The sequence below is a fragment of the Neoarius graeffei genome, chromosome 22, assembly GCF_027579695.1.
Source record: "Neoarius graeffei isolate fNeoGra1 chromosome 22, fNeoGra1.pri, whole genome shotgun sequence".
NCBI lineage: Eukaryota > Metazoa > Chordata > Actinopteri > Siluriformes > Ariidae > Neoarius > Neoarius graeffei.
Genome location: NC_083590.1, coordinates 16,638,541 through 16,653,522, shown reverse-complemented (window position 1 = coordinate 16,653,522; position 14,982 = coordinate 16,638,541). Strand labels below are relative to the sequence as shown.

General features: G+C 41.1%; 1 long non-coding RNA gene across 4 annotated transcripts; it reads right to left on the bottom strand.

Moving 5' to 3' along the window:
• Positions 1 to 266: 266 nt before the first annotated feature.
• Positions 267 to 14,752, bottom strand: LOC132870708 (uncharacterized). Of its 4 annotated transcripts, none has more exons than XR_009651179.1 (4): positions 11,526 to 14,752; positions 2,670 to 2,763; positions 2,478 to 2,561; positions 267 to 2,010 (listed from the first exon to the last, which is right to left on the bottom strand). It is a non-coding gene; the product is annotated as an uncharacterized LOC132870708 (long non-coding RNA). The 4 variants fall into 4 exon arrangements; XR_009651180.1 differs by having other exon boundaries at positions 267 to 2,561; positions 11,526 to 14,496; positions 14,610 to 14,752; XR_009651177.1 differs by having other exon boundaries at positions 267 to 2,561.
• Positions 14,753 to 14,982: the final 230 nt, after the last annotated feature.

Genomic DNA, 14,982 nt, shown 5'->3' with positions numbered 1-14,982 from the left:
CCTAATAAATTGGACTCTAGATTCAAGGACTGGATAGCTAAGGGTATAACAGCCTTATGTAGTGTAATGAAAGATGAAAAATTGCTCAGTTTTGAAACGCTTAAAAGGACACATTTATTAGAAAAGCAAGACTTCTATCAATACCTGCAGCTGCGGCACTACGTTGATACGAAGATGAAAAATGTAACAAAAACAAACACGTTTGACTGAATTGTTTACAAAAGTCTATAATTCAGAAACTATTTCATGCTTGTATAAGCGACTGTCAAATTTGAAACCACATTCAACTTTATATATTAAAATAAAATGGGAGAAGGAAGGAGGCAAAACTATATCTGAGGAAGAATGGACAACAATATGGAAGTATCAATGGATGTGTACCAGCTCAAAGAAGTGGAGGGAATTTGGCTGGAAAAGCCTGATTAGGTACTTCATTACGCCTTCTCAGAAGTCTCACTATGATAATAACTCCCCTGTCTGTTGGAGGAACTGCGGAAATCAAAGTGCAAACCATTACCATGTTTTCTGGGACTGCCCAGTCATGAAGGACTATTGGAGAGAGATACACAATGCCCTACAGGATATCTTCAAATGTGAAATACCCCTCGAGAGTAAGATTATGTTTTTCGGACACATACCTGAGGAATGGCCGAAAAGGGAGAAACACTTAATAAATATATTGCTGGTGGCCTGTAAAAAGAGTATTACCAGGAAATGGTTATCACAGGAGAGCCCAACTTTAAATATATGGATGGACATTACAATGGACATTTATAAAATGAAGATAACAGCTTTCATTAATCACAAATTGGAGAAATTCGCTTCACACTGGGAAAACTGGGTCAAATATGTCACGCCCCATAGGCCTGATTTTATTTTCACAAACCAGTGACCGTGCTGGATAAAAAGGATCACTCCCTACTTGTACATAGGTTTTTTTTTCTTCTTCGTTTATTTCTCTTTTCATTCTTCAGATACAAAACAAAAATGCTATTTGGGGCAGACAACAGATGTAAGATGTATGAACATATGATGTACCGGATGTGAATGTCTGATTCTGAATGTCAATAATAAAAAAAAAAATTACAAAAAAAAAAAAAAAATGCAGCAATGAAACATTTCCCAAAGTGTCTATTTTATTCATCAGTCTTGCTGTCGTTCAATATTTTAGTGAATCAGATTGATGGAGTATCTCACTGCAATATCGCGCTGTTTGTTCATTAAACTCACACTGTTTAGTGGTGAACAGTGCAGCCTGTGTGAAAAGCCCCTGACACAGAGCTAACAGACCCCCACTGAAGCCTCTGCATCCATTAGTGTCTGTTAGGTGTTTGTGTACTCGCTGTTTTAATGAGCAGAAAGACGAAAGCTCATTGGACAACAGGATTTAATGCATCATTTTGAGCCCCGCCCAGACACACGGCTTCACTGGGAGGGAATGGAGTGTGGGCGAGTGGTTTTACACAGAAGAAAAAAACATCTCAGCATGAGAGAGAGAGAACTGTAATGAACAGACGTTTTCTCTTCTGAAATTAAAATTCTTTCACATACTTGGAAAAATTCACAAAATGTTTTCATAAATAACAGGGAATTTTTTAAAAATTATTTCACTCCTTGTGTTTGCAAAAAAGTTTTTGAAGACTTTGACATTGCCTGGTTTTCTTTAATAATAAAACATGGTCTAATCTTCATCCGAGTCAGAATCGTAGACAAACACATTCTGTCTAAAGAAAAGTCACACTTGTTCTCGTCAGTCCTGAATAAACCATTTAAACATTCACACTCTGGGGTTTAAAAAGTGTGTGAACCTCTGAGCGAACGACTTCTCCAAGAGCTCATTAGAAAGCAAAGCAAAAACATCAAAGCAAATCTTGATGTTCATAAACTGAGGCAGTGAAGTGTGTGTCATTGTGTCTCTGCAGGTTGTGGTATTGTGGTGTCTCAGATGAAGGCTGTGCTGCTCTCGCTTCAGCTCTGAGATCAAATCCCTCACACCTGAGAGAACTGGATCTGTTTGGGAATAAAATAGGAGACTCAGGAGAGAAGCTGCTCTCTGCTCTTAAGGATGATGAACATTACAAACTACAGACACTCAGGTAAGTAATAACCTTTTTAGGTGAATGTTGGGAAAAAGAATAATTTAATCTCATTTTCATCTCATCTCATCATCTCTAGCCGCTTTATCCTGTTCTACAGGGTCGCAGGCAAGCTGGAGCCTATCCCAGCTGACTACGGGCAAGAGGCAGGGTACACCCTGGACAAGTCGCCAGGTCATCACAGGGCTGACACACAGACAACCATTCAACACTCACACCTACGGTCAATTTAGAGTCACCAGTTAACCTAACCTGCATGTCTTTGGTAATGCTGTTTGTTGTTCAGTAAAATTGATTTAAAATTCATCTGAAAGCAGAAGATGGAGTCAGAGTCTCCAAAATGTCCTGTCTGAGTGCATGAGTGTGATTGTAAATGAGCACCTCGTCTCCTTGTGACACCCTGCTGTCTCTGACTTCATCCTGCTGCTTTTGTCTGAATAAGATGATCTCAGCTTTTCCCTGTTTCTGATCAGCAGCACACTTTCTTCTCAACTCTCCTCAAAACTCAGTAAAATGATCATCTTTAATGCCACACTGCCACAAATATGTGATTTAAGGAGCCACTTTACTCACTTTGACACTCCTTCCTGCTCTCCACCTCCACACCGTGTCTTCTGTCGTTCCTGTAAAATTCACCTCGGCTTCTTCTTAAAGTCTGCACTTAAATCTACATGTAGAACAAGAGATCAAACCCACCGCAGTGTTAGTTACTGTTTAAAAAGCTCCAAAGCCTGCGATTGGATAAGAGCAGTGATATGATGGGAAACATCTGCTCACTTTCCTGTTAGATCTTGTGGAAGTTCTCATTTGTTGGAGCTCCATGTTAGAACACAGATATTATCTAAGACTGAATAAATGTTGAATTAAATTATAAAACAGGAGATAACAATGTTTCTCTTGGAGCAGAGATGATTACATGCTGTTGGTCATGAAGTACCACAGTCCAGTGTGTGGGGATTAATCCACGTTTTTCTTTTTTCAGGTTTTGATGAACATTTGTGTGTGAGATGAAGACTCTGGTATTCCTGCATTTCCATGTTGGGGAACAGACAACACCTTCATAATCACATCAGTCATTTAGTTCTAACAAATGAAAGAGACTCGGAGACGTGGTCAGTGTGTGTTCATGGTGCACAGTGAATCAGACTGCACACAATTCTACACTGAATGTGGAACAACTTGTGATCAGCATGAAACTGCCTGGACCTCAGTCCCTTAAAAACCCTGAAAGAGCAGGTGAAAAAGCACAGGGACTCGAGCTGAACCCAGTCAGTGGAAGAGGGAGCTGAAATGGACAGCAACAGTTTCAGGACATTGGTGGGATTCTCACCTGACAGGATCAGCATTTGGGGAGTTAATCTGAGGAAGCCCCGAGGAGACTCACTACAAGGCACATTTATCACTTTGTTCTTTGGTTGGTATTTAATATCCACTCACTGAGCACTTTATTAGGAACACCTGGATGGAATCACCTTGTTGATGAGAGGGTTCACCGGAGAACGGCCAGACTGGTTTGAGCTGACAGAAAGGCTACAGTAACTCAGATAATCACTCTGTACAATTGTGGTGAGCAGAAAAGCATCTCAAAATGCACAACACACTGAACACTGAGGTGGATGACCACGTCGGGTTCCACTTCTGTCAGCCAAGAACAGAAAGCTGAGGCTGTAGTGGGCACAGGATCACCACAACTGGACAGGTGAAGAGTGAAAAAACGTAGCCTGGTCTGATGAACCTTGATTTCTGCTGAGGCTCACAGATGGTGGGGTCAGAATTTGGCACCAACAGCATGAATTAGTGTTCCTAATAAAGTGCTCTGTGACTGTAGATTAGATCTTTGTTCCAGGGTCAGACCAAAGCTGTTCATTTTTGTTCTTAGTTTTTTCCTCTAGATTTTGAAGAACTAAATATATAAATACAGTGATTATTTTCTGTTGTATAAAATTAGTTTCTGTATTTAAACTGATTCTTTTAGCAAAAAAAGCCAACAGTTATTGAATATAAATCTATGCACAACACATGGGTGTTAGTACTCAGACGTAAAAATGGATTTTCATCAAAATCGAATAGCAAAACTTTCATTTTCAGCATCTGTGTCATTAATGATTCATTGTAAGTGTCAATACTTTGTCCCTTGTCTTGTTCCATGGTGGTTTGTGTTTGTCACTATTACTCAGCAATGCTCATGTTTTTAATGCGTCTTCATAAAAATTGATTGAATCCAGCCTTAAGGAGGACTAAACACGGGTCGACATCAGAAACAATCATGTAACTTTGGATAGATTTTCCTAAAAATATGCCACAGTATTTAGAAATCGGTGCAAAAAGGAGAGAATTAAATAGTTGGACCAGGGCATTAAAAATAAATGGAGGGATAAATGGCTAAAAGAAGTTGATAAATATGTTCAGCCACGAGAAACATGACATCAGAAACTTATTGACAAGTCTGGAGTTGTGATTTGCCTTTTATGTAATGAGGAAAAGACCTACAGCCAGAACCGAAAGAAGGTGCTTTTAAAGCATACAAATGACGACCAAAATGATGAAAAAGCCGTTGGTCAGCAGGCACTCACACAGACGTTGGCAGGTCAGTAAACAGACGTAACTGAGTAATGAACCGATTATTGCTCACACGCCATATTGACTGGCACAGTAGATTGGGTCGACCCCCTTCCTACACCCTTACACTGAAAAGCAGGAGCCTGAATTTTGGAGAAATTTTTTAATCTGTTGACTGGTGAAATAATGTGTTGGATTTTACTGTTTACAGATTTAACGAAATGTTACCTAAAACTGGCTTTATAAACTTCTCTATTTGTAATAGTTCTAATGAAGTTAGAATTTATATAATTTTGAATGAAAAATTGAATTTTGGGAAATTTAAAAAAATGAAAGATTATTTCTGGATACAAGCCATATGAATGTAAAGCAATTTTTTTTTAATCTTTATTTTTAGGAAAGATTTCACTTATTCTGGAAAAACTTGAGAATGTTGAATTTTAAGATTTACTCTGAAAAGTACATTTTATTAAAATAACATTTACATAAAGCTCCTGAACTTGCAAGATAAAATGTAAATGATAAAGTAGAACCCAGCTGATATAATTATAAGTGTACCCCATGCATTTAAAGTGCTAGTATTTTGTTTTTCATGATACATGTATACTTTTTTAAATCCTTCTCAGAAAAAAAGTGTAAGGCAGTGAACCCCAGGGCAACTTCCAACCCTGGCTCTGCTTTTTTTTGGTTGTCTGGTGTAATAAAATTACAGATGTAGATGTCACCTGAACGCAGGCACACACCAGGCTAGAAATCCCAAGACACACACCACTACACAGAAGCCATCATTCAAATAAAAATTACAATGATTTATTTGTAAAATTCAGTCTTGCCACCATATGGGCTGAGAAAAGAGGTAATAGGCTACAGCCATGGGCGTAACCACCATAGGCACTGGGGGGGACATGTCCCCCCCAATATTGGGAAAGTACCAATCTGTCCCCCCCAATATTTGGCGTATTAAATCAATATGAGACAAATAATATGCCATCCTGAACCATGGCTATATAATGAATCCTTCACTTGTTATGTCCGATTTACTTTCAATTTAGGAAGCACAGAGAAACAACAAAAAAAAACCTTTGCGACCACCCCCTATGATTGTGCACTTGGGTCAGCCCATGTGGTTCGTTGGTTTGAAAATCCACTCAGTCGGACTGTCAGGTAGGCTGCTGGTGGACACATTCAAATGGCGGTAGCCGCAAAGAAAAGGAAGGACCCATGGGCGTAAAAATGCGTATGGACGCGTCCATACCAATATTCAGCTGAGTTTAAAATGTCCATACCATTTTTGAATGGAGAAGCCGCGATGCGGGAAACGCTGAATCGCTTCCAGCTGATTTTCAGTTGTGAACAGACCTCTCAAAGACGGCTGACTATTGGTGGGGACAGCAGGTAAAAAAGCTTTATGAAGCTTTGATTGGCCCACCTCCCGTTGCCTTGACATTGCTATGGTTTTTGATTGGCTCACCTCCCGTTACCTTGACGTTGCTATGGTTTTTTGTTGTCATTGGCTGTAAGCAGTAGCAAGCGGTAAAATCAGCATCCAGCTCGCTGCTACAGCAAAACAGCGCACAGGCAGTGATGTCGGGCAATAAAAGAAAACGTAAGGAGGACATATGACATTTTTGTCATATGATCCTGTAACAGCAAGGAGTTTCTGTTTGCAATCTCTCTCTATGTCTGTCTCTCTCTCTCACACACACTAATAAATGCTTGTAGGTAATGCTAAATCTCATCTCATTATCTCTAGCCGCTTTATCCTGTTCTACAGGGTCGCAGGCAAGCTGGAGCCTATCCCAGCTGACTACGGGCGAAAGGCGGGGTACACCCTGGACAAGTCGCCAGGTCATCACAGGGCTGACACATAGACACAGACAACCATTCACACTCACATTCACACCTACAGTCAATTTAGAGTCACCAGTTAACCTAACCTGCATGTCTTTGGACTGTGGGGGAAACCGGAGCACCCGGAGGAAACCCACGCGAACACGGGGAGAACATGCAAACTCCGCACAGAAAGGCCCTCGCCAGCCACGGGGCTCAAACCCGGACCTTCTTGCTGTGAGGCGACAGCGCTAACCACTACACCACCGTGCCGCCCGGTAATGCTAAATGTTTACTTATATTTACTGTAACAGCAAGGAGTTTCTGTTTGCAATCTCTCTCTCTCTCTCACACACACACACACACACACACAAATGCTTGTAGGTAATGCTAAATGTTTACTTATATTTACTGTAACAGCAAGGAGTTTCTATTTGCAATCTCTCTCTCTCTCTCACACACACACACACACTAATAAATGCTTGTAGGTAATGCTAAATGTTTACTTATATTTACTTTTTTCTTGCTCATTGTTTGCATGTATATGTATGTGTATATGCGTATGTATGTAACCTCTGCAATAAAATATAAAAATGTGAAACAATTGTCACTTAACCCTTTCAACTTAATGAATAAACATTTTTGCAAAATGCAGTACAACTACCAAAACTCTTCACACTTCTACCACCCATACCTACATTACTTCCAGATTCTGAAATTGCAGTAACTCAAAAGGAAGCACATGATGTTTCAAATGTGTGAAAATAGTCAAAGTTGTGTGAAAATGAAGCAGCAGCACATAATTTTGATTGATTGTGTTGTTGTATTTTGGGTAGGTCATCCACTACAGCGAAATTCACAGCAACTTCAATGTCCGCTTTCTCTGTGTGATAATGTATTGCCCGTATACATGCAGATGTTAGCCTAAGTCTAAGACTGAGTGTACCTGGTGCTAAAAATCAAAATAACACAAAGGAATGGACAACCAATCATTTGTACAGTGTAGGCCACATTTTGTGCGACAACCATGGCGCACTGGGGCGCTTGGCCAAATTATGTCCCCACCAATATCAACACCGTTTTTACGCCCTTGGAAGGACCAACAGGCTGACATTCGCCTTTTTTTCCAGACGAGTCACAGACATGATGAGTCTGTCACAGAGAGTCACAGGCATGATGGAGGAAGGGAACAGACAGAGACCTGCTCTGAAGATGAACTGGTAAAGAGCATTGTATTACGAGTCCTTAAAACAACTATTTTTAACCTCATCATAGGCTGCATGTCATCAGTAGGCTAGTAATAAGAGCATACTGTCCTTTAATTAAATGTAAATAAATTAAATAAAATTATCATTTTGGTCAGTCATTATAGAGGGATTTCACTGACGTCACCCGAAACCGGAAGTAAAGACCCTGCGCCATATTGGAAGACCAACAAACTCGTGATTAGGGGGAAATAACGGCAGCGGTATGTGAACCCACGAGAATAAAGTGGAGTGGCAAACGACTTAAACAAATCTGAGCTGTTTTATTTATGATTTATTGGCCCAACAGTAGACTTGAAAGTAACCTGTGTGAGACTTGGCAAAAAACTGTGGATATAATGAATAAGTCTGTGCATGATCTGCGGACACTTTGAGGTAAACAAATGCAAGAAATTCAGATTTAAAACATGCTAAACTGGCCCCAAGTTGATAACTGTATGAGCAGCAAGCCTCCCAGACTTCTACAATTTAATAATAATAATAATAATAATAATAATAATAAAGGATAGTTTGGGGCTTGCTCTCCCTCCTATTATATAAATAAAGCATAGTTGTTGTGTAGGCATATATCATAAATACATATGTATGATTTGGATAAATTAACCTAAATTATGGATACCTTAATAGTAGCAAAAAGTATTAATTTTTCAACTGAAAAGATATATTATTAAAAGATAAATATCAACAAGATTACCTTGGCCATAACTATATGTAGGTTATTCTTAACAACAGCTGTAATATCATGAACCAAGCCACTAACAACATAATTGTAAGCCTGTAGCCCTTTGTAGGCCTTCAAGTCATCAGCAGTGTAGGCACTGGGTGTAAACAACAAATAGTTTACAATGTCTGGGTAGCAAAAAGATGGCAGAATTGGTGTCAGGTCCTCCTTATGTTTCCATTCTCCCTTGCCCCGAGTCTTATCATATGGGTCAAACCCATCAATCACAGCCAGTTTCTCCACATACCGTGCCCTTTCTGCAACTGGTAATGTACTCACATAACCAGAATTATCAGCCATCGTGTCACTTCACTCTCGCTCGTAGTTTGTTTTGTATGTATATACTTGAGGTCTTCCAATATGGCACCCTAACAAAATCTTGTGGTACGGTGACGTCATGCAGTAGCCCTCTATTCTTGAACGCCTCCATATTTTTGGGCCATTTATTTAGATAAAGTCAATATATTTTCTACAAAGTTCTATGTTGTTTTGACCTATTAACCAGGGTAATGCTCCTTTCTATTGCTTTGGTAGCCATTTTTTTGTAGCAATTTGGCATTTCTGCATTTGTTTGAAATGTGTGTGTGCGTTTGTGTGTGTGTGTGACTAGTTCTGGTGTGACAGATTTTCATGCAATGTTTTACATGTTTTTTGTATGTTGTATTGCGTTACATGTTTTGCAGTTGCACATTCTGTTTTGTTTTTTGCCTGATACACAATAAAAAAAACCAAGATATAAATGTTAACATGTTCATTGGTAATTGTATTCATCAAAACAATGTTCGAGATAAGCACATCTTTATCAATAGGCCCATATGAAAATTGCGCGAAATGCACTTAAAAATATTTTGGGAAGGGCTCAAATTTGGATCCCCCCCCAATATTTATACCATGGTTACGCCCTTGGCTACAGCAGTTGTTTGGCACAGCAAAAACCTTAAAAAACACTCAGTACGTTTACATGCACATCCAAATCGAGCTGCTGTCGGTAATCGAGCAAAGGGTCCCAGCAGGGGTGCCAGAGAAATCCAATCCTACATGCATAGTGTGAAATCGAGCTATTGAGTGAGGTACATTGTGCACCCGAGCCACAGGTGGCGCTACACGCCCCATTGTGTTGGTACACTGCCGGTTGTCATCATGAAGAGCTATTCAAGAGTATAAACAAAGGGACTACAGGCGGAAATTAGCATGTACTGCTATAACCTGGTACAGACATCTGTTCTTACCACAAGGATAATGTTTAATTTGTACACTGTCCCTTTTAAAAATAAACTCTACGCTCTAAGAAGTGTGTTTGTAGTTTGTATGTAGAACAGAAGTGTTCCTAATAAAGTGGGCGGCTAAGGTGAAGTGTCATGCCGACCGAGGCTGCTTTTTTTTTTTTTCGACTGAGGCTGTTGTGTTTCCCGCTTGTGGTATCGTCACTCGTCACTTCCGGAAGGGGCAGTGCTGAAGTAGCTGGACTGCGTGGCTCGATAGGGTATACATGCACTAAGTAGCTCGGCAAAAATCGCATAATCTAGGTCGTGTAGCTCGATTACGAGAAATCCAGTTCGGTTCAATTTCAGCCGAGCTAAGGTGTTTACATGCCATTAAGAACTTCGATTTCAGACGAGCAACGGCAGAAATTCGATTTTCTCTATGTGCATGTAAACGCACTGACTGACAAATGCACAGCAGTCCTAATTAGTCAACAGATGCACAGCAATCCAATACAGTGGGGAAATACACAGCACTTCAAGCAGTGTAGCAATGCACACATCAATACACAGCAATCTTAGTTAGGAAATGCAGGCAAATACACAGAACCCCCCCCCCCATATAAAAGGCCAAGCAGAAGAAAACAGGTCAAACCAATAGCACTCCACACGTGTTCAGTAACCCACTCAGGCCTGCCAACAGACTGTTTGCACTACCCCCGAACCCAGGCCCCGGCGAGTGAACGCAGGACCCTAAAAGTCAAATAAAAATAAAAAATACAAATGGAAGGGGAAAAAATGTAAAAGAAAAGAATGTCCATTCGGTCGGAGCCCCTTCCAACCGAAAAAAAAAAAAATAATCACACCAAGGGAAATGCACCTCGATAATCCCCCACAAAGACCCACCCGGTCCCAGATAGCAATACTCACTCTTTCCGCCTAGAATTGTTGGTAATGCAAGCCGAGAACCGGCATTCAGTTCAATTGCAAGGCTGACTCTTAAAGGTGGAGTATGAGATTTTTTCCAGGAGTAATTTTTTCCATATTGCTTGAAAAGCTCCTCACACCCATGTTGCAAGCAGTACAATAGAAGGTTTGACCCAAAACCGAAATATTTTAATCCAGTCTACAATGTAAAATAAAGGAAAAACGCCATCCAATCATATCGAGGTACCACCTCAAAATGATTGGATACTGACACGTCAATCAGACTGAAGCCCGCGACCAGCCCGTCCCTTCTGTGTGCGTGAGAGCGCGCGAGAGTGTCACACAGAGCGCAGGATTCTCTCAGAGCGCTCCCTCCAAACAACGGGAATTTACATGAAAACGGAAGGAGATATTCACAAAATTCTTTCACAGTGAGCGCCACAAGGATCTCCTGAACGCATTGATGTATTTTTTTTGTCTGTAGTGTAAAAAATGAGGTCACTAGAGCGAGTTAAAAACGAGTGACTTTTCTGCCAAGTTTTATAATGGCAGTCTATGGGGCTGGGCAGCTGTGCTCTCCTCACTTTCAGGCTTCTCATTCAAAAACTGCAAGTCCTATCGTGTAGGTAGACACATCGTGTGAATCAGGACAAGTGTGGCTACTACTTTTGAGAAAATTGTGTGGAGTGAAAATTGGGGCTGAAAACAGTTTAAATGAGAAAGTTTGAGCTATTTTTCCAAGCTCTCTACACTCTGCTCCACTGGTGTGTAACGCAATAGACACCCATTATAAGGCTGATTTTCTCAGGCTTTATAAGGGGGAGGAGGGGTGGAGACGTGGGGGGTGGGAGCATGGCGAGGGCGGGCATGTTTCTTTTCAAAATATGGCTTGCGGGAACCGTTATTCCAAAGTCTCATACCCCACCTTTAAGTTGACGGCCGCGTTGTACCACCCATCGCACGTACGGCTGCTCAGCGCGATGACGCTGCTCCCGAGACCCGGAACTCCCAATCCAGTTGCCGCTGCCACCATAGTATCTGTCAGAAATAAACAATCATCTGAGTACTTCGCAGCACAAGGGTTAAACACACTCGCTCAGTAAACAGCTGAAATTCACCGTTCCTTTAATTTGATTAGAGTGCGCAGGATAATCGTTCCTTTCGTCGTCTACACGTAACCTCTCCTCCTCGGCAAGCCAGCATGGAGCAGTCCCTTCCTGGTTGCGGCAGAGCAGAAGATTTCGGCATTGGCAGTTCTGGCGAGCGGGGATCCGGTACCACCCTCTGTGTCGCGGCGGTGCAGGCCAAAGAAAAGGGGGACCTGCGTTACAATTTAGTGAGCCATTTTATCTACGCGCTGATTATGGCTTCAGCCAATCCGTAGCCTCGTACCGAAAGTGGCCATAAGTGCTCACAGCTGTGGCTTATTATGCTGTGCAGCGTCTCGGCGGAGACTCCAATCACAGTGGCACCTGTAACATTAAGCACAGTTTCTCAACCTCCCCCCACATTGTCCCATTCGTCAGTCCAACTGCCACAAATAACATTAGTATCGAGTCCAGTATCATTCTCACTTTGCTCAGCCCCCATTAAATGGTTTCAAACACATAAATAATCACAACAGTACAATACACATAATACCATCACTCCCACGACATAGACACTCTATATATTAAAATTAATGTGTTCCATTTTATTGACTTCAGATTTAAGACCTGTTTTACAGCAGAAATGCCATCAGAAAATCCAGTGGAACATTTTCCTGTGGTGCATGTTAACACCATTCAGACTGATTTTAGGCCTGGCTGCTGAAAATTATAAAGTGTACCTTTTTATATCTGCAAAATAAAACATTTCATTGCAGAAATGCCATTAGAGAGCATTGAAGAACATCCAGTATTTAAAAGTTTTCTGGGGGAGGCCCAGACCCCCCTTACAGGAGGGAGACACCCCCTCACGCCCCTTCCCCACGCTCCGCCCACTTTGGGCCACAGACCCAAGGCACTGCTTGGGTCCTTTCCAGACAGAACAGGGTCTCATTCACCAAAAAGTTCAGCTCCACACACCAGGGATTACTAACCATCAGTTCCATACAAATATCACCACAACCTCACTCTTTAAAGCTTCAGTCAGTAGGATTGAGAAGACAGTGGTCTTGGCTGGAAAATGTCAACGAGTGTAACTTTCAGGTCCCTCCCTCTCCCTCTCCACTGTGATACGAAAACGATTTTTTTTTATTCATAGCATTTTTCATCCTTTAATCAGATGATCTACTTTTTATCATCAAAAACCTAAATAGCTTTCAACTTGAATGTCACAAGAGCAAGTGTAATTTGATGTTTTTCCCTTTTTTTAACCACAATATTATCCTTGTTTTCTCAGTCCTAAAGATCTATTTCTTGTCTTTGCAACCATGAGAACATTTCAATAATGAAACAAACTCATTCCAGCAGGATCTTGTTTAAGCTTCTGTCTGTATTACATACTGTATTATCTTGAAGAAATCACACATTGTTTTGAAATAAATTTGTGTCATGATGAGTTACTCCTGAAGGTGTTTTCTAACAATAGCAGTAAATACCACAACTTATGCTTCAGTGTAACATCGCCATTATAATAAATAAATAAATAAATAAATAAATACAGTGGAAACTCTTTATATCGAGGTCCTTGGGACCAGGGAACTTTGTTATAATCAGCGATTTTTTTATATATATCAGCAGTCAATAAACAATACAAAGCAAATTGATTTCACTGGGACCGGAGGAGGAAAAAAAAAAGTGTTATATTCAGTATTTCATTATATGGAGTTTCCACTGTATATGATCATGTACAGAAATGTTCAGGCAGAATGATAAATACTATATTTGCATGTAGAAGGTTCCTTTATATAAAGTCTACAAAGCATCAGAAATAAATAGAAAATTACACAGTTCCAGTTTCAGACCCAAGAGGGCGCTTCACAAAATGGACTCATCTCATCTCATTATCTCTAGCCGCTTTATCCTTCTACAGGGTCGCAGGCAAGCTGGAACCTATCCCAGCTGACTACGGGCGAAAGGCGGGGTACACCCTGGACAAGTCGCCATGTCATCACAGGGCTGACACATAGACACAGACAACCATTCATACTCACATTCACACCTACGCTCAATTTAGAGTCACCAGTTAACCTAACCTGCATGTCTTTGGACTGTGGGGGAAACCGGAGCACCCGGAGGAAACCCACGCGGACACGGGGAGAACACGCAAACTCCACACAGAAAGGCCCTCGCCGGCCACGGGGCTTGAACCCAGGACCTTCTTGCTGTGAGGCGACAGCGCTAACCACTACACCACCGTGCCACCCACAAAATGGACTATAAGAACTAATTAATGTGCAGTTTTTAAACTTGACGATTGTGTGATTATTCACGATATTTTTATCTGCATTTGTGCAAAAAACTTACAAATTCAAGTAGTTTCCACCAAGTGGTTACAGAATTCAAAAACTAAACTCTTTGTGCTGATTGCATTGCGGTCTAGTAAAGCACTGATGAGAACATTTATCTGTGAGAGCACACACACACACACCAAACCGATCCGACTGCCTGGGCACTTCACAAAGATATTCTCAGCACATTTCAAATAAAACCACCAACCAGCAGCCTTAGCATCAGAAACAAGAAAAAATAACTCAATAAAACTCCTCAAACACATGGAGCTCCTGATGTGATGTTATTCACCTTCACAGGAAGCGAGATGGAGCTGGGAAAGTTTTTACACCTTGTTTACTTTGCACAATGAATGTGCCTAGCCGCATACTCCCCCTTGTGGCGTAACGGAGGAACAACCTCTCCCAACGCATTCCATCTCCGTTTAAAGCACAGGAGCACAGATCGCCCTGTGAGCCACAACTACATGGAAGAACACAACTGTCTCAGCATCATCACTAAACAACAAGGGAGTACATCAAATAAATAAACAAATAAATCTGTCGGGGGTGTGAAATGCTCGAGGGTCGGCTTACTCCTTTATATTCACTTTATTTGTCTGCTCGAACATGCAGCCATTAGCAACAACACACAGCATGAACGCGTTTTCTATCCGCCTCCAAAACATCCAGTCCGCTGCCATGAAGCGTCCCTGTTGTAACACTGCTTGAACGTTAGTTCTTCTTCTTCTTCAGTCAGGTTTATGTGGCGGTTGGCAAACGCAGTGCATTACCGCCATCTACTGGACTGGGGTGTGTACACTTGAATTAATTACTTGCACTACTCATAATGTGCTATGAAAGAGAAATGTAAATGAGGAGAGGGTGCGAGAACCAGAGAGAGAGGGAGAAAAAAAAAGTATTCCAACTGAATACCAGAGAAATAATTACATAATTAAACAAAAGTAGA